Consider the following 21,787-nt stretch of genomic DNA (forward strand, 5'->3'; position numbering starts at 1 on the left):
CATCGCCAGAGGTCAGCTGGCTGTGTCTTTTTATTTAGAGTATTTTCCTACATTGAGTTCTTGTCTTGTGCAAGTAATTCTCCAAAAATAGAAGAGGGACGGAGAAATATCCCATTGAAATACAGGGAGGTAAGTGTTTCTGTGACTCTCACTGCATGCAAAACAAATCTTGGCAGCTGAAGTTGGAGAAAGGTAGCTGTTGAAAATGTATGGCTCTGTTAAGTCAGAGATCAAGTTAATTCAAGGGATCGAAGTGAAAACAGTCATTCAGTACCAAAAAATAAAAAATAAATGAACGAAGGTGCAATTCTTTTAAGTGTGGTTTCTTTAGGCAGTGCATTATAAAATTCACAGTGTATTTTCAGTTTTCATCAGTTCATGTGTCAAGATATTGGCATAATTTTATTGATCTAAAATTTCAAACTGCCTTTGCTTAAATAATTCATTTTTCCGAGTGTTTTGATTTCTTTTTTCTGCTCAGAAAATAGGTTTCAGCCGAGTTTTTCCATCATGTCTCGGAATTACAATAATTTTTATCTTTAAAGGAAAACAATCTTCATACCCTGAAATAATGGATGGAGAACCAAGGCGTGGGGTAGTTTGCCTCCTGCTTCTTTCAGAAAATGAGTAAAATGACTGCAAATTGTTCTGTAATGTGCGGCTACACTGATGCTGAAAAAAGCAACTCTTTTTTTTTTTTTTTTTATAAATCCAGTAAAGAAGGGCTATTACACAACCTTCAGTAAAGTTGCAGAGCTGCACTCTGTCAGCATCATTACCTCTTGAAGATGATAGAAAAAACGTAACCCAGAATAATGCTAATGTGCGGGAATAGTTACAGTGAATGGGCTGGGTACATTATATCAGCTACACTACTGTCTGGCAGGCGCTGGGAGCTGCCCAAAGTACACTTCCCGCCCGTTCCATTCCGTTACAAAGCAAACTGTAGCCAACACTCACTTTTCCACGACGTGCACAGCCGTGTGCCCCCCGTTACGTTTACAGCTGTGTAATCGGGAGCACTGGGCAGGGAGTGTCGAGGACGTGACGCTGGCCGTTCTTTCCCCTTCCCTTTCACCTGGAAACCCCCAGTCTCTGAACGTTCAGTGCTGCTCGGAGGGGTGTGTGTGTGTGTGTGTGTGTGTAGATGAAGGTGATGGAAGGGAGGGAGGATAGATGGTTATGTCATAGATGAAGACACACCTGGGTGGTGTGTGTTGGAAGGATGAAGATGAGGTGATAGGGAGGTGGGGAGGGTATAGCTCAAGAGTTAGAGTGCGTGCTTAGCACGCACGAGGTCCTGGGTTCAATCCCCAGCACCTCCACTAAAATAAACTGACTAAATATACCTAGTTACCTCCCCTCCAAAAAAAAAAAAAAAAAAGATGATAGCATCACACCCAGGTGCCGAGAGGTAGGATGGATGGACACGTCTTTCATTCTCTGCGTGGATACACAGACACACACACATCTAGACACAACGCTCTCTTGTTACTCCAGTTGGTTAGAGAAACTCGAGTCCAAGGCTGTGCACATCTGAAATATCTTTAGAGTCTACTTCATTCCTTTCTGTCACGTTCTAGTGTTCGGCATCTGCCTTCCCCTCCCTCCAAGTCTTGTGTCCCTGAATCATTGCTCCCCTCAAACCTTCTGAGCCCAGCCGCCCTCAGAAAGTCCAGGAGCAAAGCCGCCTCCTCTTGCTGCTGCAGCAGGTGACTGCTCCTCGGAAGATGTGGGGGCCTGTATCCAGGAACCCAGGGACCCCTGCCTGGGACTGTGAGAGGCAAGGGGAAAAGTACAAGTACCCCCATACGTGTTAGCAGCCTTCTCCCGGGGCAGCCTACCCAGGCGGTAGAATTAAGAGCAAAAGTAGACAAATGGGACCTAATTAAACTTAAAAGCTTCTGCGCAGCAAAGGAAACCATAAGCAAAACAAAACGACAACCTACGGAATAGGAGAAAGTTTTTGCAAAGGATGAAACTAATAAGGGCTTGATTTCCAGAATATATAAACAGCTCATATGACTTAACAGAACAAACAGACAACCCCATCCAAAAATGGGCAGAAGACCTAAACAAGCAATTCTTCAGTGAAGACATACAACTGGCCCATAGGCACGTGAAAAATACTCAGTATCACTAATTATCAGAGAACTGCAAATCAAAACTACAATGAGGCATCATCTCACACCAGTCAGAATGGCCATCATTCAAAAGTCCATAAATGATAAATACTGGAGAGGCTGTTGAGAAAAGGGAACCCTCCTCCACTGCTGGTGGGAATGCAGTTTGGTGCAGCCACTATGGAAAACAGTATGGAGACTCCTCAAAAGACTAGGAATAGACTTACCATATGACCCAGGAATCCCGCTTCTGGACATATATCCAGAGGAAACTTTAATTTGAAAAGACACCTGCACCCCAGTGTTCACAGCAGGACTATTTACAGTAGCTAAGACATGGAAACAGTCTAAATGTGCATGGACAGATGACTGGATAAAGAAGCTGTGGTGTATTTATACAATGGAATACTACTCAGCCATAAAAAAGAATAAAACAATGCCATTTGCAGCAGCATGGATGGACCTAGAGATCATCATTCTAAGTGAATTAAGCCAGGAAGAAAGAATATCATAAGATACCACTCATGTGGAATTTTAAAAAAAGAAAAGAGAACACTAATGAACTCATCTATAAAACAGAAACATACTCGCAGACATACTAAAAAGTCTTATGGTTTCCTGGGGAAAGGTGGGTGGGAAGGGATACATTTGGGAGTTTGAGATTTGTGAAAGTTAGCCGCAGTGTGTAAAAAATTGATTAAAAAAGAAGTTTCTTCTGTACAGCACAGGGAACTATATTCAGTATCTTGTAATAACCTTTAGTGAAAAAATATGAAAATGAACATACATATGTGTATGCATGACTGGGACAGTGTGCTGTACACCAGAGATGGACACATTGTCACTGACTGTACTTCAATTAAAAAAAAAGAGTGCAAGTATCGTGAGGGAGGCAGGGTCTCTGACATACTCGCTTGGTTAATTCATTGCTTGAGGATTTCTTTGTAAACAGCATATAGCTGACAGTTCCCAGCACATCGCTAGTAATTTTGCTCAAGGGTACTTTAACCTCCCAGTCCTGCGTTTGCCAGGCCGGCCTCCCCTCCACGCGTGGCTCAGACAGGACCGGCGCTTCACACACAGGGAGTGGGGTGCCCGAGAGTTCCCGGTGTCCAGCTCCTCCTGTGATGGGGAACAAACAAGAGGTGGCACTCTTCGCAGGAGGGATTGTCCTGTGGGGACATCCTCATTACGCAGGTAGACTTAAAGTTTAGCACAGCGTGAAAATCTGTCTTACAAGGAACATGCAGTGTTTAAACTTGCAATTTTGTTTCGTGTTCTCGGTTGTGGTTCCTCCTTTCGCTCTCAGTTCCCGTCTCAGTGTGTGAGGTGTACCGTACGGGCACCCTTCCCCGACAGTTTGCTTGTGCCATCTCTTCTCTGCGTCTCCAGGCCTTTAGGGAAGTCCCACCGGTTCTGCACCTTGAGTTTACCACTGTTGTGAGAGGAGAGAGATCATTAGAGACACCATGATGTTTATAAGCAGTGTGAGGACACAGGGAGACAGAAAGCCTTGGAGAGAACGTGTTCTAGGTGGGGGTCCTTGGTCATGGGGTCTTCATTGCCTCTTTTGAAACCCTCATGTTCCATCACTTTCAGACTTGTCTTTTGTCAGTAAACAGTGGGGGGTAAGTGACTCGGTCCATGTTCTAAGTACCAGTTTGCACCAAATGTTTTCTTTCACCTCCAAGGGGGAAAAATTCAGGGTTCGTGTACGATGCTAACCATTGAACCTCAACCATTTTAAAACATGAATTTGCATCGTAGTCTGTCTCAGCTAACTCTGATGTTTAATGGTCCAAGTATTTTTAGGTAAGTATGCTGCCATTGTGGCATTCTTTATAATCATGATTATTTCTGTGTGTCCTAGAGCATTACAGGGTTTTGTGTTGGAGTGGTGTCCAGGAATTTTAACCAGCTACCTCCAAGCGTGAGAATTACCTTTCCTCACTCTTTATTCAGTTGAACTGTTCTCGGTTTTATGCGTTTTCATTCCAAAAACTGCCCTTGGAAATGGCTTTGCACCCCTGTCAGCCTCCAAACAGTTGTAAATTCTGTGCCGGAAAACGCGGTTCTGCCAGCATTTTAGTACATCGCTGTGAGGTCCGCACATGTGAGTGTCGGTGTCGCGATACCACGTACACATACACACCGTATGCGGAGAGAGCTGATGGCTACTCTGAAGCTTTATTAAGTTGCACAGTCTTATATAGCAAAGAGGAATGACAAGGGAAACGGTTAACAGGCAGTGTCTGGCTCAAGGTCAGAAGACCCTTTATGTTGGTAAATCATGTTTGTGTTGGCACCAGCGAGACTTACAACTTATCAGGGCAGAACGTATGAGAAACGGCTGCTTCACAACATTCTTCCTGGACTCAGGCTGCTGTGCCTGCCTTAGGTTGCCCCCCTCTGGGGACCTTACCCGTCCTTGGCTAACCAGCCTTCTCACCTCTGAGTCTGCAGCTTTTTATGACTTGTTTACCATTCCGGCCCAAGGCTCGTTCCTTTATTCCCACAGTTGGGGGCCTACACTCACTCTTTATTCAGTTGAACTGGTCTCAGTTTTACGCGTTTTCATTCCAAAAACTCCCCTCGGAAATGGCTTTGCACCCTGTCAGGCTCCAATCAGTTATAAATTCTGTGCCGGCAAAGGCGGTTCTGCCAGCATTTTAGTACATCACTGTGTGGTCCGCACATGAGAGGCGTGGGTGCTCGGCTTCCCTCGCGTCACAGCGTGTCCTCACTCACTCACGTACAGCAGCCCACGCTGGCAACGTGCCTTTGACGAGCGCCCCGTGGTTCTGCCCGGACAGAGAGCTGCCCACAGTTTTGTGCGTTAAGTTCTGCCATCACCGTGGAAGTAACCAGAAGTGGGGCCGTTTCTTGCTTTTGCAGAGTCACACAGATCTTCATTACTGTTGGACATACCTGTGTCCGTCTTTATTCATCGTCTAAATGTTCACATTACTTCAACATCAGACTGCTGGGTACAAAGCCAAAGTGAAATTCATAGTTCATCTCTGTTTACAGAGAACATTCCCACTTTTTAAATCCTGAAAACAGCCGTGTGTGGTTGGTAATCTTACCTAGGTAGTGACTGAGGGAACTGATCTATTGGTTTTTACACCTTTACGGGGTTAAAAAACCTCCGGGGTGACGTGTGCTTAAGGACCTGAGACCATACTCCGTCGTTTCCCGGTGGGCTAATGATTTCACAGAGCTCATGGTTCAGGTGTGCGTGTTTGTTTTCAGTGTTCAGAATCGCTAGGGAACTGAAAACAAGAACACGCTTTAAAACCATTTAAGCGTCTGACATAAGGAACCAGATTGCTGTTGTCACTGCAGAATGAAGCAGAATCTCCACGTTACGAGGACAGCCCGTTGACACATCGACGTAAACATACGTCTTATATTTATGTATGGATGCAAGGCTTCTTACGGAAATGAAAGCTGCGAGGAGCTGTCAGTCTCCTGACTCACTCTCCACGATTTCAACTTCAGTGTGTTAGTCATCTGGGCCCTGCCACCTTCACGTGGATGCTGAAGTGTACGGACGGTCGGTGAACTCTGTAGTTTAGTGCAAGGTTTTAAAAATATTTTCTCTCTGCACCTCGATGCCTTTCTCACCAGTATTATTTTTGTTCCTTAATTAAATGACACGGTTTACTCTAGGCAAGCGGTGAGTCATAAGAATTAACATTAGTTGCCAGAAACTCATGCCAGAAAATGTGAGAGAGTCATAGCCATGCATGGGAAGGAAAATGGGAGAAGGCAGATTTTCTTGAGTTTGTGAATGCCCTTTTTTCCTCCATGTGAAGCTGTGATAGAGAGCAGTTGATTAATCTTTGCGTGTCTTCTGGCTGACGAAAATAAGAAACATTAAGTATTTGGAGCATAATTACTTGTGTATAGTCATGGGTTCTCCTTAATTTGGAAAGACCCAAAATTCGGAATCAAATCACACACACACAGATGCTTTCTGTTCAATTCAGTTCAGAAACGTTTTATGGAGCCTTTACCCTGTGCCTAAAACTGCCTTACTCAACTAAAGGAAACTACATTCACCTACCCATGAAGACTATGGGATAATGAAGACAGCGCATGTCCACTCTTCAAGAGGTAGTCACTGAATTGAAGGTTAGCAAAAGCACCAAAAAGATTTTCTATTAAAAATTTATATAAGCCAGAAAGACAAAGAAAAATACGATATCGCTTATCTGTGGTATCTGGAAAAAAGACAAAGGAACTTATTTACAAAACAGAAAGACTCACAGACAGAAAACAAACTTACAGTTACCAGTGGGGTTCATACTGCATAATACAGGGAACTACATTTAATATCTTGTAATAACCTATAATGAAAAAGTATGTATGTACAACTGAATCACTATGCTGTACACCTGAAACCAACACAACATTGTATATCAACTGTACTTCAATACATAATAAATAGAACTCAAACATACTGAAGGTTTTTAAGTTCATTCATAGAATATACACACAAACTTAACAATGAGGTATCATGTCTTGCTATAGGGTTTGCTGAAACAATGATATTTGAGAAATACTGAGGACACCTGGGCCTTGAATCAGTGGACACGCTCACCCACCTCTTGTTGGATTGTCAGTTGTCAGCGTGGTTTCAGAGGGAAGTCTATGGTAAGAATAAGGCATAAACCAGCAGTTCTGCTCGGATGCATAAACCATGGATATCTCAGGACCATGTAGACCACGAGGCACTTGCAGGGATGTTCACAGACCTCTTTTGTAAAACCAAACCGCCAGAACACACGTGTCCTCCTCAAAAGTAGCTTGGATGGACCACCTGTGTTGCAGTGATACAAAGGAAGTCAGTACAGCCATGAAGAACAGTAAGCTGCATGTATTTAAATCTGCCTCGGTGAGTCTCTGAACACAGAGTTCAACCAAAGGACCCAAAGAAGGGCGTTTACAGTGTGGTCCTCTTACATAATGCTCCATATCAGGCAGAGGTTAAGAATACTTTCCCTAAGAATACAACTCTGGAAAACCTAGCTCTCCACTCAGGATAGCAGTGTCTGATTAGGATGGACAATAATTGGGTTGAAAAGAGAAATTAAATGGCACAGGTTCCTAACACCGGGTCCCCCGTCATGGGTGTATGGCATGAGCATCGTGCACAGGGTCCCATTTGTAGAAGGTCACATACTGGGGTCGGTGTTCTGCCGCATCTGCCTTCAGGTTCTGAAGAACGAGCACTTTGCAGCTGTGTTTTGTAAGTGGAGTGCAGTGGGAACACTAAGCATTGCCTGAACGGGGGAGCTTATGGGTGTCGTGCCTTGATTCCAAGTCCCTTCCTCGGTACCCCAGCAGATTACCCGGTTCACAGTGGTCCGTGAGCACACAGTTTGGCCGGACCCGCCATGGGTGGGAGGTCCGCAGGATTCAGAGCGAGTGCAAGGTGAATATTACATCTGTGGCCAAGTGGACGCCCTCACCGCTCAGAGTGGTCATGCTTTTCATTGGGACCGCAGTTTGGCCCTTCTTAAGAAACAAGAACAAACCAGAAAGAAAAAGAGGACATAGGAAACAAAAAGATGGCAAAGCATAGTTCCTTTCCATTGCATCTTACCTTGCTTGTCAGTAAACGGACGTTCGAGAGTGTTGACAGAACAGACACGTGTGTATCAAGAAGTGAAGTAACATGTGGAGTCGGTCATGTGCAGTGTTTCCACCGTTGTCATCATGAAATACTGAGGGGACCGTCCAAAAACCCTGCATTCCAGTGATTCTCAGTACAGACTGAGTCCTCTGAAACTGAAATTTAGAACTGGCATTGCACAGTAGAAAGACCAAAGGAAAAAAATATAGCGATGACTAAATATTTTATTTTGTTAGTTACAACACTGAACAGCAAGATTTTAAAAACCACGGCAAGTTGAGGGAGAAGAATGGATAACGCTTTCTATTTTAACGCTGCTAACAGTGCTGAAAGGACCGTCCGATTTTCCCTAGGAAGGGTCCACTGGTAAATATTTCTGCGTTTCAGTTATCAAGCCCCTGTTGCCCTAACTCAGCTGTCACTGTAGGACACAGAGAAGCCACAGACAATGCAGAAATTAACGAGTGTGACCGGCTTCCAGTGATACTTTATTTACACAAGCAAATGATGCCGTGGACGTGCCGAGGTGAAGAATCCATTATCCAGAGTGCTTATCAGGGCACAGTACACAGAAGGAACTCGGCACGTGTTGTAGAGTTCTCAAAGCTTCGCGGTCACTCAGCGTGTTTGCACGATGTTTGACAGTAACTGTAGGGACCACACTTGCAGCAGTGTTTTCAGTACCTGGGAGTGTCAGATGGACAGACGGACCCAGGTCGTCCGCCTGCCACCTCACGTACTCATTGGGCCGGACAGAGGAAAGCACAGTCTTTGTGATGTTCCTAACCGCTGTGGGTTCCAGTCTCCAAGAACGGCTGTCCTTACCTCAGACCCGAGAGCGCCTCCCACGGTTAGTGCCGGGGCGCGCGTGCTTCCTGCCCCCCAGCTGTCTGCTTTGTCCTTCTGTCTCTGGCTCACTGGGGATGTTGCGGTGTTCTGTGAGTTCTTGATGCAGAGAGGAGGATTCAGGATACTACACCTCTGCGCCAAGTGCAGTGTGTTTGCTTCTTCCCACAGGCGAGGGTCAGACGTCTGGATGTGTCAGACTCAGTCCGCGTGGGGCGTCCGCTTTTCCCTGTCCTGGAGGGGCGCAGAGCTGATGGGAGTGCCATGCAGGAGTCAGGTCCTGACTCCCAGGACATTGCTTCTCACAGCACCTGCCAGTGTTTCCTTTCCTAAAGCTTTCTGGCTGTCCAACGAGGTGTTTAGTTTCACCAGAGATTTTCCAGCAGTCACTTTGGAGTGACAGCATGCTTTTTTTTTTCCCCCCCGGAACAGTATACCCCTCTTCCAAGAGAGGCTGGTGGAACACCTTACTGAGAAATAGGCTGAGATGATAAGGTGGAAGGGGGTATAATGGTGGACCATTCCAGAAACTAGAAAACCTGCAGCAGGACAAGAATTCCAACACTCAGTCAAATGTTTAAAAAAGGCATTGAAGTTGCCAAAGTGCACGTCAATCAAATTTTAATATAGTATGTTGGGTGCATGAGGTTATGATGCTTCCATGCAAAGGCCCTGTAACATGAGCAAGATGGAAATACGTAGGAAAATAAGGTCTGTTGCTATTCTCCGATTTTAAAATGTGAATTTAAAATGTCAGCACATACTTAGCATGTGCACACGTATGCTAAGTACGGCATGGAGCCGTATTTAGATTTCATCTTTGTACATGTGCGTGGTTGTATTTTGTACGATAACAACCTTAGTACTCTTTTCAAGGTAGCGTTTCATCTCTGTGTTTCGTTGTTCGAAGCCACCAGGACCTCACTCGGGCTTTACAGACAGTGAGTGCCGTGTGGGGCTGACAACGGTATCGGCACCCAGGCCGCCCGTCTGGGTGGTTTCTAACCCACCAGCAACACAGACACGTCTTCTGGATCTGAGGTCTCAGAAGAAGGAGGTACGCTTCACTTTCAGATTACTGCTCGATACCCAGTTTTTCTGCGTTTGCCCGCAGAGAGAGCACCTTCCTTACCGTGTTTCCTCGGCTTCCGTGAAGACGCGGGGCTTTCCTTTGTTAGTGCTCTCGCTGGGTGTTCCTGTAGCAGAGCGGCCGAAAAACAAGGTGTCGGTGCCTCTTCGTGTACGTGCATAAGCATTTCTTTGGTGTATATTGTCAAGTGGTCTTTATGAATACGAAACTCAGTCGTCCTCAGCAAAGCTCTAGCTTCCGTAATCTATATATTGGAATCTACGGATAGTGGTTAGATTCTCAAATCCCACAGCCGGTAAGCAGGAAGGTTGAGATCAAACCCAGACTCTACGTCCAAAAAAAACCCCAAAACAAACAAAACCAAAAACAAACAACCCCCGCCAAAAAAAAAACCCCAAAACAAAACCCAGAAAAACCAAAAATGAAACTGCCAAACCCCAGCAGTTAAATACATCTTGCTGCCTCACTGAAAGGTATTGCTCAGTAACATGCAAAAGAGGTTTTCCATATTATTAGAAGATACCCAGTTGCTTCTCAAAAATTGTGTGTAAGTTTCCCATTGCTACAGTTTCCCAATGGTGAATCCAGTAGACGTTTAAATGTTTCCTGAGCTAAAGGCTGTGAAATCCTGTTTTGTTTTGTTTGTTCCATTGCTAGTAAATTAGAAACTGTATGTTTATTCATCATTCAGATTTTCCTCACTAGGGGAAATTAAGGGTTGTTTTGTTTTGTTTTATTAGTTTGCTTAGAGACCAAGGAGCAAGTGTTCTTGTCATCCACCTTAATCTAGTGTCTTTTTTTTTTTTTAAATATAGTGATTGAATCAAAATTTGACAATGGTGTACGTTATTTTCTAATTAAAGGTTGATAGTGTAGTAGGCACTCAAGTCACAGAAGAGAACACACAGTTTTGTAAAAACGTGGAGGAAAAGTCACTGAAAAATTTCATTTTGCTCTGTTGGATGCTGACACAAGATAGCACCTGCTTTTAAATATAAATTCCGTAATAATTGGCAGTTGAAAAAAATGTTTCTTACGCTTCCAATATTCCTGGCTAGAATATGTCATTTATGAAAGTCAAAAACTTGTTACAAAGTAGGTGGCTCACTCTTGTACTGAATACTGACATCATAGGAGGAATAGCTTGAGAACTATGAGAAATGCCATTTACTTACCACCCATAGTTCCTTGCGTGACACAAATGGAAACCATTCATACATATTTTTAAAAATCATCTTTCCCTTAAAAAAAAATGATTTCCCCCATTTGTACCATAAATATAAATGCTGTCTAGGAATATTTATTAATAATTGTGTATGTGAAAATGCATATATTAAGAAAGAAAATCAGTTTTTGTGACATCCTACTAAGAAATACTTTTGCAAACAATTGCTACCTTTTTTAAAGGCAATCATATATATATAATGGAAGTATATATAGAGTAGGGAAGTATATTCGGTGCCTTTTTTAATCTTCTTGGTTTTTGCTTGAATTTGACACTCGGGTTTGTCTGTGTTCCCGTTCTGTTGCTTTATAACAAATCACCCCTGATTGACTCTTCTAAAGCAGCAGTCTTTTTATTACCTGAGCGGATGCTGTGGGTCAGGAATTCTGGGAGGATTCATTTCGGCATGGCTTGTCTCAGCTCACGATGTTTCGAGCCTCAACTGGGAATTTACAAAGGCTTAGGGTAGGGGGTGGGAGGCTCAGTCTGTGGCTGGGGGCTGGAGTGCACTAAAGGCTGGCTCATTCCTATGTCTGTGCATGAATGCTGGCTGTCAGCTGGGACCTCTCTGGGGCTCTCAGAATAGTTGCACCTGTCACCGCCAGGTGGCTTCCTGGCTTCCCCACTGCGTGGTGACTCTCAAGAAAAAACTGCTCAAGGAAAGCATGTAACACTGTATAACCCTTTATGATCCAAAGTATCAGTTCCTCTCTGTTCACAACTTTGCCCAGACTCAAGAAGAGGAAGTAGGAAATTGCTCAGTGGTAGAGCAATCTACTGAATAGGAAAAAGTACCATTTGCAAATCACATACCTGGTAAGGCGTTAGTATCTGAGATACAGGAAGAACTCATTAGTGAAAAAAGAAACAGCCCAGTTTAAAAAAGACCAGAGAATTTGAATAGGCGTTTCTCTTAAAGAAAAGATGGCCAAGAGGTCCATGAAGAGATGGTCACCATCACTGATCATCCAGAAGATGCAAATCAAAACCCCAGTGAGACATCACGTCACACCTGTCAGAATGGCCATCATCAAAATGACAACAAACCAAGTGTCGTTGAGGACGTGGAGAAAAGGGAACCCTTTGCACTGTTGGTGGGAATGCAAATTGGTGCAGCTGTTAACGGAGAACAGGTAGGAGGTTCCTCAAAAAATTAAAAATACAACTAGCTTATGATCTGCAATTGCACTTCTGGCTGTTTACCCGAAGGAAACAGGAGCACTAACTTGACAAGACACCTGCTCCCCTCTGTTCCCTGCAGCACTGTTTACAGTGGCCAGGGTCTGGAATCAGCCTGAATGCCCATCTGTGGATGACTGCAGACAGAAAATGTAGTGTGCATGTGTGTGTCTACAGGTAGGGAGGGGATATTCAGTTACAAAGAAGAATGAAGTCTTCCCATTTCTGACAACATGAGTGAGAGAATTACACTGAGTGGTGTAAGTCAGAGAAAGACAAATACTATATGATCTCAGTACGTGGAATCTAAAAAAACTAATAAATAAATGAAACACGTAGACACACACAACACAACAAAAACCGCCCCCCAAGCTTGTAGAGAAAGAGAACAGATTGGTGATTGTCAAGCAAGGGGTCCAAAGGTACAAAATAAGTGAGCCACGGGGGTGTAAGGTTGCAGCATGCTGACCGTCCTCAGTACCGTCCTGCATGCTTCAAAATTGCTGCCAAAGTAGGTTTTAACATTTCTTCTAAGGGGGGGGGGATGCCTTTGGAACTACGTATGGTGACAGACGTTAACGAGACTAATGGGGGTGATCGTTTTGCAGTATGCGCAAACATCACGTAAGTGTGTTGTTCATCTGAAACTGACGTCGGCCGTACCTCCGTAAAAACAGCACGTAAAGAAGTGTACACCTGAAAGCTTCCTTCTCGTGAGCTGAGTGCGATGATCCACCTGCCGGCCCCAGAGCAAACCTTTAAATCATGCTGCCTGTGGGTGTTGCCTCTGTTGTCCGTTGTGTTGTTGGTTGGATGTGCTGAGCTGGAAGGAAATGAACTCAACGCGCGAGGAGGGTCTGACTCTGGTGTGACCCAGGGAGCCGGCACCGTCAGTGAGAGAAGGAACACAGGTCTTAAAGTTGGAAGTTCAATATCCCCACCCCTGTGGGCCCAGCAGAAAAGCCTCCTGGGCTGACCTCCTGCTCACCGCCTCTGGTTCTACCGGAAGCTGGATATGCTGAGTTGCAAAGAAATGAACTCAGCACTTGAGGCTCTGAGTCTGATTTCCCGCTTTGCCCCTCACCGTGGTCTGGCTCTCCATCAATTATTGAGATGCCTGCCTGCTTGAATGATTGAAATGCCTATTAAATACCTATTTGGAATAATAGAACGTGTAGAAGCAGATTGTAAGTTGCTGTGGGTGTGACACAGTGCATGCATTTGAGCCTTGAGGGGATGTACGTCTTAAGGGACATGCAGGGGAACTGACTGCACTGGGGGAGCTGGACTTCTCCATGTGGAGACCCGTTTGACAGTCATGCAGAGGGCTAGGACCAGGGGCATTATTCAGGGCTGGGACTAGGGTGCGGGGGCAGGGGTGTTATTCAAGGTGTGGAATTTAAGGGCTTCTGAAAACTCAGTAGTGAGAATAGTATTTTAAAGCAACATCTGTGAAAAGCAAACGCAATGCCAAGAGAGCCACTGGTGGGCCGAGTATCAAAATTGTCCTAAGGAGAGGATCAGGCAGGGCGGGGACTGGGGTGAGGACGTGGGTACGAGCCTTGCAGATGGGGGACCACATGCTGCAGCTTCTCCTGGTGTGCATGGGCGTCTGCATGGTGGTGAGTCCTCCAGGGTTCAGCCGCAATTCACGTCACCCCCAAAGCTGGGTCAAGCCCCATGTTCTAAGATCCTGGGATCCTGAATCCTTCTACTCACTGCCTTCCCGACTCAAGTGGGTGGTGTTATGGGTTGAATTCTCTCTGGCAAAAAGCTGTGTGGGAGTCCAGAGCCCTGGTACCTGGGAGAGTGACTTGTGGAAATGCGGTCTTTCCAGACAGATGTAATCAAGCGAGCTGCTCCCACAGGAGTGAGAGTTCTGAGCCTCACGTCAGGCTCCCCATCCTGGGGTGCCAGCTTTGGGAGGAGGAGGAGACCCCAGGACATCTGGTTTTGAAGGCCAGCAGGGCTGAACTCCAGGAGCCCCACAGGAATGGGGGAAACACAGGCTTCACTCTCTTGGGAGGCGTACATAGAATCTAGCCTGTACCAGGTCCAAGGGCAGAGGCAGTGATTTCATAGGAACCTGGGCCAGACTTGCCTGCTGGTTTTCGGAACCAAAAGGTCTAATGGGAACCTAGAGGATGGCTGTGGCTCACTCGGGACAAAAACGTCTGCTGGTGGCAGACGTTCCGAGAGTGTTCATCTACATGAGCTTTCCTGGAGGCTGGCATCTTGATTGGATCATTAGCACCAAGACCCAGCCCCACACAACAGCCTGTAGGGAAGCCTCAGGCCAAACAACAAGCAGGGTGGGAACACAGCCCCACCCATCAGCAGACTTCCTGAGCCACAAAGGCCTCTAGACAATGCCCTACCCACCAGAGGGCCAGGACCAAGCTCCACCCAGCAGTGGGCAGGCACCGGCTCCTCCTGCCAGGAAACCTGCATAAGCCTCTAGTCCAGTCCCATCCACCAGGGGCAGATGCTAGAAATCAGAAAACAACAATCTCAAAGCCTGTGGAAGGAGTCCACAAACACGGGCCAGACTCTGCACTGGGACTGGCTGGACCCTGGCCCTTGGGTGAAAGAGAGGAGTGCGCTGCTGGGACACACAGGACATCTCCCGCAGAGGGCCACCTCTCCAAGGTCGAGCAACGTGACAGGTGTGAGATGGTGCCTTGTGACTTTGATTTGCGTTTCCCTGACGTTAGCGATGTTGAGCAACTTTTTATGTTCCTGTTGGCCGTCTGCATTTCCTCATTTGGAAAAATGTCTGTTTGGCGCTTCTGCCCAAATTTTAAGTGGGTTCTTTATTTGCTTTTTAATTGAAGTACAGTAGATTTAAAATGTTGTATTAATTTCTGGTGTACGGCATGGATGGACTTGGAGGGCACTGTGCTGAGTGACGTAAGTCAGACAGAGAAAGACAGGTACTATAAGATGTCACTTACATGTGGAATCTAAAAAAATACAACAAACTAGTGAGTATAAGAGAAAAGAAACAGACTCACAGATGTAGAGAGAGAACTAGTGGTTACCGTTGGGGAGGGAGAGGGGGAGGGACAAGGTGGAGATGGAGGATTAAGAGATACAAACCATCAGGTGTAAAATGAGCTACAAGGATGTGCTGTGCAACATGGGGAACAGAGCCAAGTTGTTACAATAACTGTACATGGAGGATAACCTTTAAAACTTGTGAGTCGCTGCACTGTATACCTGTGACATATAATATTGTACATCAACTATAATTCATTTAAAAATATGATATTATAAAATAAATGCATAAATTAAACAAAAGAGAGAGCTAACATTTCCATCACTTCTCAAGAGGTGCAAATCTCGACCTCCCACTTTATCTCTTCCCACCCACTTCCGCCCAGTAACCGAAAGTTTGTTTTCTGTGTCTGTGAGTCTGTTTCTGTTTTGTAAATAAGTTCATCTCTGTCTTTTTTTGGAGATTCCACATATTAGCGATACTGTGTGGTATTTTCCTTTCTCTTTCTGGCTTCCTTCACTTAGAAACAGAGGCTTAGTTTGCTCCCTGCTGCACTCGTAAAATCTCCCAGTGCAGAAGGCACGCAGCCCACAGAACCCTGCATTTGCCCAAACACCGAAGGTTACACACTGCAGCTCTCACCTAATGGGTTCACCCATCTTCTGCTGTAATACAAAAAGAAATGTTTTTATGTTCTCCCCATATAATTTCCTTAACGTCTGTTTTAGGTTAACGTTCTCATTAAGCAGTGTTTTCAGGTCAGTGGTCACAGGTTTGCTAAAACTTGAGCACGTTGGATGATCCTGCTCCAGAGCAGTGGTGCAGCGGCATTACCGTCAGAGCGTCAGCAGTCAGACGCTAATGAGGCGTTTTCGTTTCACAAGCATGACCTTTTTAGCGTCTAGTGGAGAGTGAAGTGGGAAGCTTTTCTCTGAATAGAAATTCTTCTTTTAGGTTACCTTCAGTGTAGAAATACATCCTCTTCTTTTCCGAGTACCTATTTTTACGTCTCCTTGTGGCTCCAACCCCTTCTGTGCCTGACTCATTTCAAGCCTGGTCATTTCTGCTGCAAACAGTCCCAGACAGATGACTGTGTGGGGCTCCCAGCCTCAGGCTCCGGATGCCTAGGGGCCGCTCTCTCTCTTTTTTCCCCCTAAATTACGGTAAATATATACATGTTATCACTTTAAACTGTTGGAAGAAGACGGTACAGTGGCATTAATGACATTCACACTCTGGTTGCAACCATCGCCACCATCCATGTCCAGAACTCATCAGACAGAAGTGAAACTCTGTATCGATTAGATGTCTGCCCTCCGTCCTCTGGTGGCCTCCAGAGTTCTGTGGATGTCGCAGATAGCACAGTCTAACACTTACTGGATTCACTCTCTGGAGTTGGAAAGGGACATCTTAATCAAGAGTATGACCGTATGTCCAGCAAGATAGAGGTAGAATAGAGGGCAGATGCAGGCAGCCGTGCTGTGTCCTCAGATACTGGAGATCCGAGAACGTCTCACCAGGTGGGCTCTGTCCGTTGAGGGATGGGCTGTAGGTAAACCTGAGCAGCACGGATCTGAGAGAGGGAACTAAGCGTGAGGGCATGGCTGGAGCCTGGCCCGAGTGGATGTCGGTAGACCAAGTCTATGGTTTGGTCACAGAAGAAGACTCCAGTCAGTTTACTTTGAGTGGGGAAGCAGCAGGTGTATTAAAGTCATCAACAAATTCATTCTGTCTGGCCAGCCAGCTGCAAGAGAGATGCAGGTGTGGTTGAACAGGATGTAGAACCTTCTAGCATGACAAGGGACAGGCGACTTTAGTTCACAAAGACGTGTTTGAAAAAGTCCTTAGAACCAGAACAATTGGAAGACAGCAATCACGGGGCGTGACAGATAAAGGACACCCTGGCGCGGGGTAAACTAGGATCAAGTATACGTTCGTAGAGAAAGAGTGAGTTCCACTTGGTGTCTGGCGACGTTTGAAAATAAGGGGAATCTGGTGCCCAAAATGCAGGGTGCACTAGCTCAGAAGTGCTAGTAAGGAAGGTGCTCCAGGAAGCCTTCTGGTGGATTCAGGATGCCTGTGGGTAGGGTAGAGCTGCCGCATGCAGTTACGGGGTGTTCTAGCACAGGACAGGGTCAGGGCCACCAGCAGTCCTCCAGGACCCGATGGCTGGTCCTGGACATCCCTTAGCACCCGGGTTAGCAGGCATCAAGACAGTCAGAACATCCGGATCCGGGGGCCCCCGCCTGGTGGGGGGTCTTCCTGGCTGAAGCCCTCCTCACGTGCTGCCGAGCTCCGTCCTGGCCTCTCCTCACCCGGAGGGGTCACTCCCGTTGTTACATTGTAGCTTCTTAGAAGGTGCGCTTCTGTCCTTTGTAAGTCTGGTGTGTTTGCACCTGCGAAAGGGGAAAATGCAGGCTAGACCACGAGAATGAGTTCCAGTGGTGAGACAATCTGCACATTCGGAGTTGTTGAAGATTCAGCTGGGCCTTGATTTAAGAAACATTGATAAAATGACCCGTTCATGCTGAGATGTGTGTTGTTGGGTATTACACAGTCCTGACGTATCAGCAAGGACGTCTTCAAATCTTTTTTATTTTTAATGTATGTGTATTTTATTGAAGTGTAGTCGGTTTACAGTGTTGTGTCATCGTCTTCACATCTTAGCTAATCATCCGTGAAGAGTTACTTGGCTTTAGTGCGACGTTGCTGGTAACTGGGGCTCTGATGTTTGTCTGTTGCCTTGTGCTTACGTTTTTCTTCTCTGTTTTTGGAGAATGACTCGACATGATACCTGGAGAAAGAAAGGCAGCCTCTAAAGTTTAGAGTCACATCATCTCGCTAGATTGACTCATTGCTGTTCATCCAGTGGTGTTCACTCCTCATTTCCCAGTTGTGCTGATTAGAAAGGTCAGATCTGTGTTAATACCATAGCCACTAATATCCTTGGATTCTCGTCTTTAAAGTAACGGCTGGAGCCGGAAGAAAGCAGGAAAGCACAGAACCCAGTAGAGAACATACAGATCGAAACCCATTTCTGCACCAACCTTGGCACAGAACCGCCAGTCCTGTTGTACTGAACATTCAGACACCTGTTGTTGAATCATTATCTGCTACTAGAGACATAAGTAAACTCAGACTGGGCAGGAAGATCAAAAGCCTCTGTTACAAGATATGTCTGTATTGATGAATGGTTGTGAGTAGCCAAAAAGCTGAATTCCCTGCTCAATTTGTCATAGTCTAGAAGTCAGAATAGTGTTGTGAGCCACATTCAGCCTAAAGAGATGTTGAAAACCCTTGACGACTTTTGAGAGTATTTACTGCCTCACCCTGCGTGAGAAGCAGCCCTTGGGGTCCCGGCTCCTGCCAAGTCAGAAGGTGTAGCAGCGGGAGGCCGGGTTCTGATGTGGTGCCAGCGGGCTGGCTCTCCTCAGCTGGCGTCCCCTCGAGACAGGACCCAGGCTCCCCCGTCCGCCACAGTCCTCACTCCTCCCCGTCACCGCTCGGCCCACTTCCCTTTTCTGTGTCACTGGCTTGTCACCATCGGTATTTAAATCAGCCGCGCGCTGTCCGAGGCAGGCAGGGCCTGAGGGACTCTGTGCAAGGGGACCCCTGAGCACGACGCTGAGGCTGCACAAGCCTTCCAGGGCAGCCTGTAACCACATCGCCCTGCACCCCATCTCCTGCCTGTTGGGTTGGGCCAAGCAGTCCAGCTCCCAGGCTCAGAATTAGACTCAGAACGTGCAGCCAAAAAGAGGTCTGAAAGGGAGAGAAACCAGTCCAAAGTCTACAGCTGTGCCCGGTGCAGGACCCTGAAGTGTTGGTTTGGGAGTCCACTCAGAGGACCAGGAGGCCGCGAGGCGCCGTCCCAGAATGCAGCGCTAGGCGTCTCCAGCTCCGCTGCTCGGGGGGCTCGTGGCTGACGTGCCAGAGCCCCCGCCTCACCCAGACTAATATACGGAAATCGGCTGCATTTCTGCACACTAACAAGGGCATACCAGAAAGGGAAATTAAAGAAATGATTGCATTTACCATTGCATCACAAGGAACACCTACGTGGGAAAACTGGGCAGCCACACGCCACACCACGCACAAAAATAAACTCCATTTACTGGTTGGCGGACTCCGTGGATCTGGAGTCCGCAGATTTGGAGGGCTGAGCGCCCTCCGTAAGTGTGGTCCCGTGCGGTTCCTGGAAGAACGAAGCCGCATCCGTACACCAGCACCTGATTGCTCCGGGACCCCCACCTCCCTGTCATTCTCCTTTGTCCTCTCCCATCTGTATCCTTTCACGGCCATCAACCACAGCCAGGAGAATAGAATTATTCTGGTCGCCCTGAGTCCTTCCAGGAAGTCATCAAACCCGAGGGCGGTCTTCACAGCCCACAGCCCACAGAAGACCAACGCTTTTCAATTCACTATGACCTCAGTTAAAACCGAACATTGATTTCAGCGAAACGTAAGTGATTATCTTCTTCCAAGCACTCAGGTGATCGATTGATTGATTCACTCTCCTCTGAGATTCCCTGTGAATCTCTGCCCCGTGACAGTGAGCGAAGGGGTTAATTAGCATTAATTCAGTCTGTGAACTCACGTGAGGATGCGTACTCACAGCCTAGAGGGAGCTTCCCTTCAGAAAACAGAAAACCCCTGTGTGGTGCCCCCCCCCCCCACTCCAGGTCCACGCGGCATTATATGCTACCTCAGTTTACATCTCTGTCTCGTTTACCAGCTGACTGGTGTGCCTTTCTCTCCTGTGTGCCAAGAAGTAGACCAGATTCTTGATCAAATACGTAGACTTGAGTTTGCTTTCCTCCCTTTAACTAGGTTATGAAGTACTCTTGACCCGGTAATCCGATAGGTATGCACAGCTCCCAGTTAACCGCTTCTCTACTGCTTCGAGTCCCCAAGTGGAAAATCTCTAGGATTACGACTTGGCAATTCTTTGTCCCCTCTCCTGCCCCTCCATTCTGGCTGTATATTATTTCATATGGCTTATGGTAGAATTTAGCACTCCATGAACATTTAGGAAAATACTTGATTTTTAATTTTGTTTATAAAATAAATACCAGATAATAAACACTAGGTTAAGTTCCTATAAATCGTCCTATTTTCCTGAGGATGTGAGGACCGTCCCCCAGGAAAGTCTGCATGTTTCAAGGTGAAGAGAATTCTCTATTGACTGACTGTGGCGAGCAGCTGATGAGTGTACACGAAATCCACAACACGCATGGACGTTTGTTTTCTAAACTGATAACGGGCAGAACTCATAGACACAGAAAGACTTGAAGTCATTGCAGGTTTTGTTTCAGTATTTAGCTCAAGTCTTTTTCTGTTAATAGTGTTGAAATACAATTGTCTGGCATTCTGTCAGCTGGATTCTGAGATAACTAAAGACAAGAACCGAATTTAAACATGATTAATAACGGATGTTATGGAAATACCAACAGCGTTACCTTAAAAATACGATAACCGTCTGTGGGAACGCTTTTATGGTTGTGAATGTGACGGAAGAGTGTTTTCAGGTGTCTCCTGGGATCATGAATTCATGTACATAAATTTAAATTTAACATAACATGAACAACACTAACTCTCTATTCCTGTGTTTCATTCGTTCTGTAAGAATCAGTGATGGATGTGACATACATATTTCAGTTAAAATGTCATACTCTTTTTTGTCTGCTGTTTTGTTTTATTTCAAGTTAAGCCACGATTATTTATCAAAAAGCATTGATAATGCAGAACATGGGTGTATTTGTCTACTTGGGTTGCTATAAGAAAATACCATATCATAGACTGGAGGGCTTAATCAACAGACATTTATGTCTCCTAGTCCTGGACGCTAGGATCTGAGGTCAGGGTGTGAGCAGGGCTGGTTGCTCCTGAGCCCTCTCCCCTTGGTGTGCAGACAGCCGTCTCCTCCCTGTGTCCTCCCGTGGTCGTCCCTCAGTGTGTGTCGGTGTCTTCATCTCCTCTTCTCATAAGGACACAGGTCCTATGGGATTAGAGCCCACCTTACTGACCTCATTTTACCTTCATCACGTTTTTAAAGACCCCCCACCTCCTAATGCAGTTCCATTCTGAGGTCCTGGGGGTTAGGGCTTCAACATAGGAATTTTGGGAGAGGAGGGGAGAAGACACAATTGAGTCCATGAAGCTGGACAAACCATTTTGGTTCTCGTCTCAGAAGTCACCAAGGATGTTCTCAAACAGTGAGCATTCTGATAAAAATATCAATTTTCTCCCTCCAAATTAAAAAAAAAATAGCCTCCATATATATGTAAAAATATATGGGGCAGGAGACAGAAAAGGATGAGCTGCAGACACATTGTAAATGGGATACTCTACAAATTACGGAGAGAAACTTGGGTTTTCAACAAGAATTTGCTTCAGAAATGACATTACTTTAGAAGTTTGAGTATCAAGGGAAATAACCAGGAGTTCCTGGTAGATGAACTGTATTAGGAGACACGCTGTTAGACGTGTATGCTCACGGAATACCAAGTGTATGTATGACAGCAGACACAGACCCCGCCACAGAGCCACAGAACATCAGGTCTAGATACAACAGTAGACAGTGCATGGCCTAGAATTACAAGTTGTCGTGTATCCCACAGATGGAAAGCTTCGGGCTTCGTCTTTGCACTGAGAGTGGTTCCCAGGTGGGTCAGTTTACCCCTCAGGG

The sequence above is a fragment of the Camelus dromedarius genome, chromosome Y (genome assembly GCF_036321535.1).
Source record: "Camelus dromedarius isolate mCamDro1 chromosome Y, mCamDro1.pat, whole genome shotgun sequence".
In the NCBI taxonomy this organism is placed as follows: Eukaryota; Metazoa; Chordata; class Mammalia; order Artiodactyla; family Camelidae; genus Camelus; species Camelus dromedarius.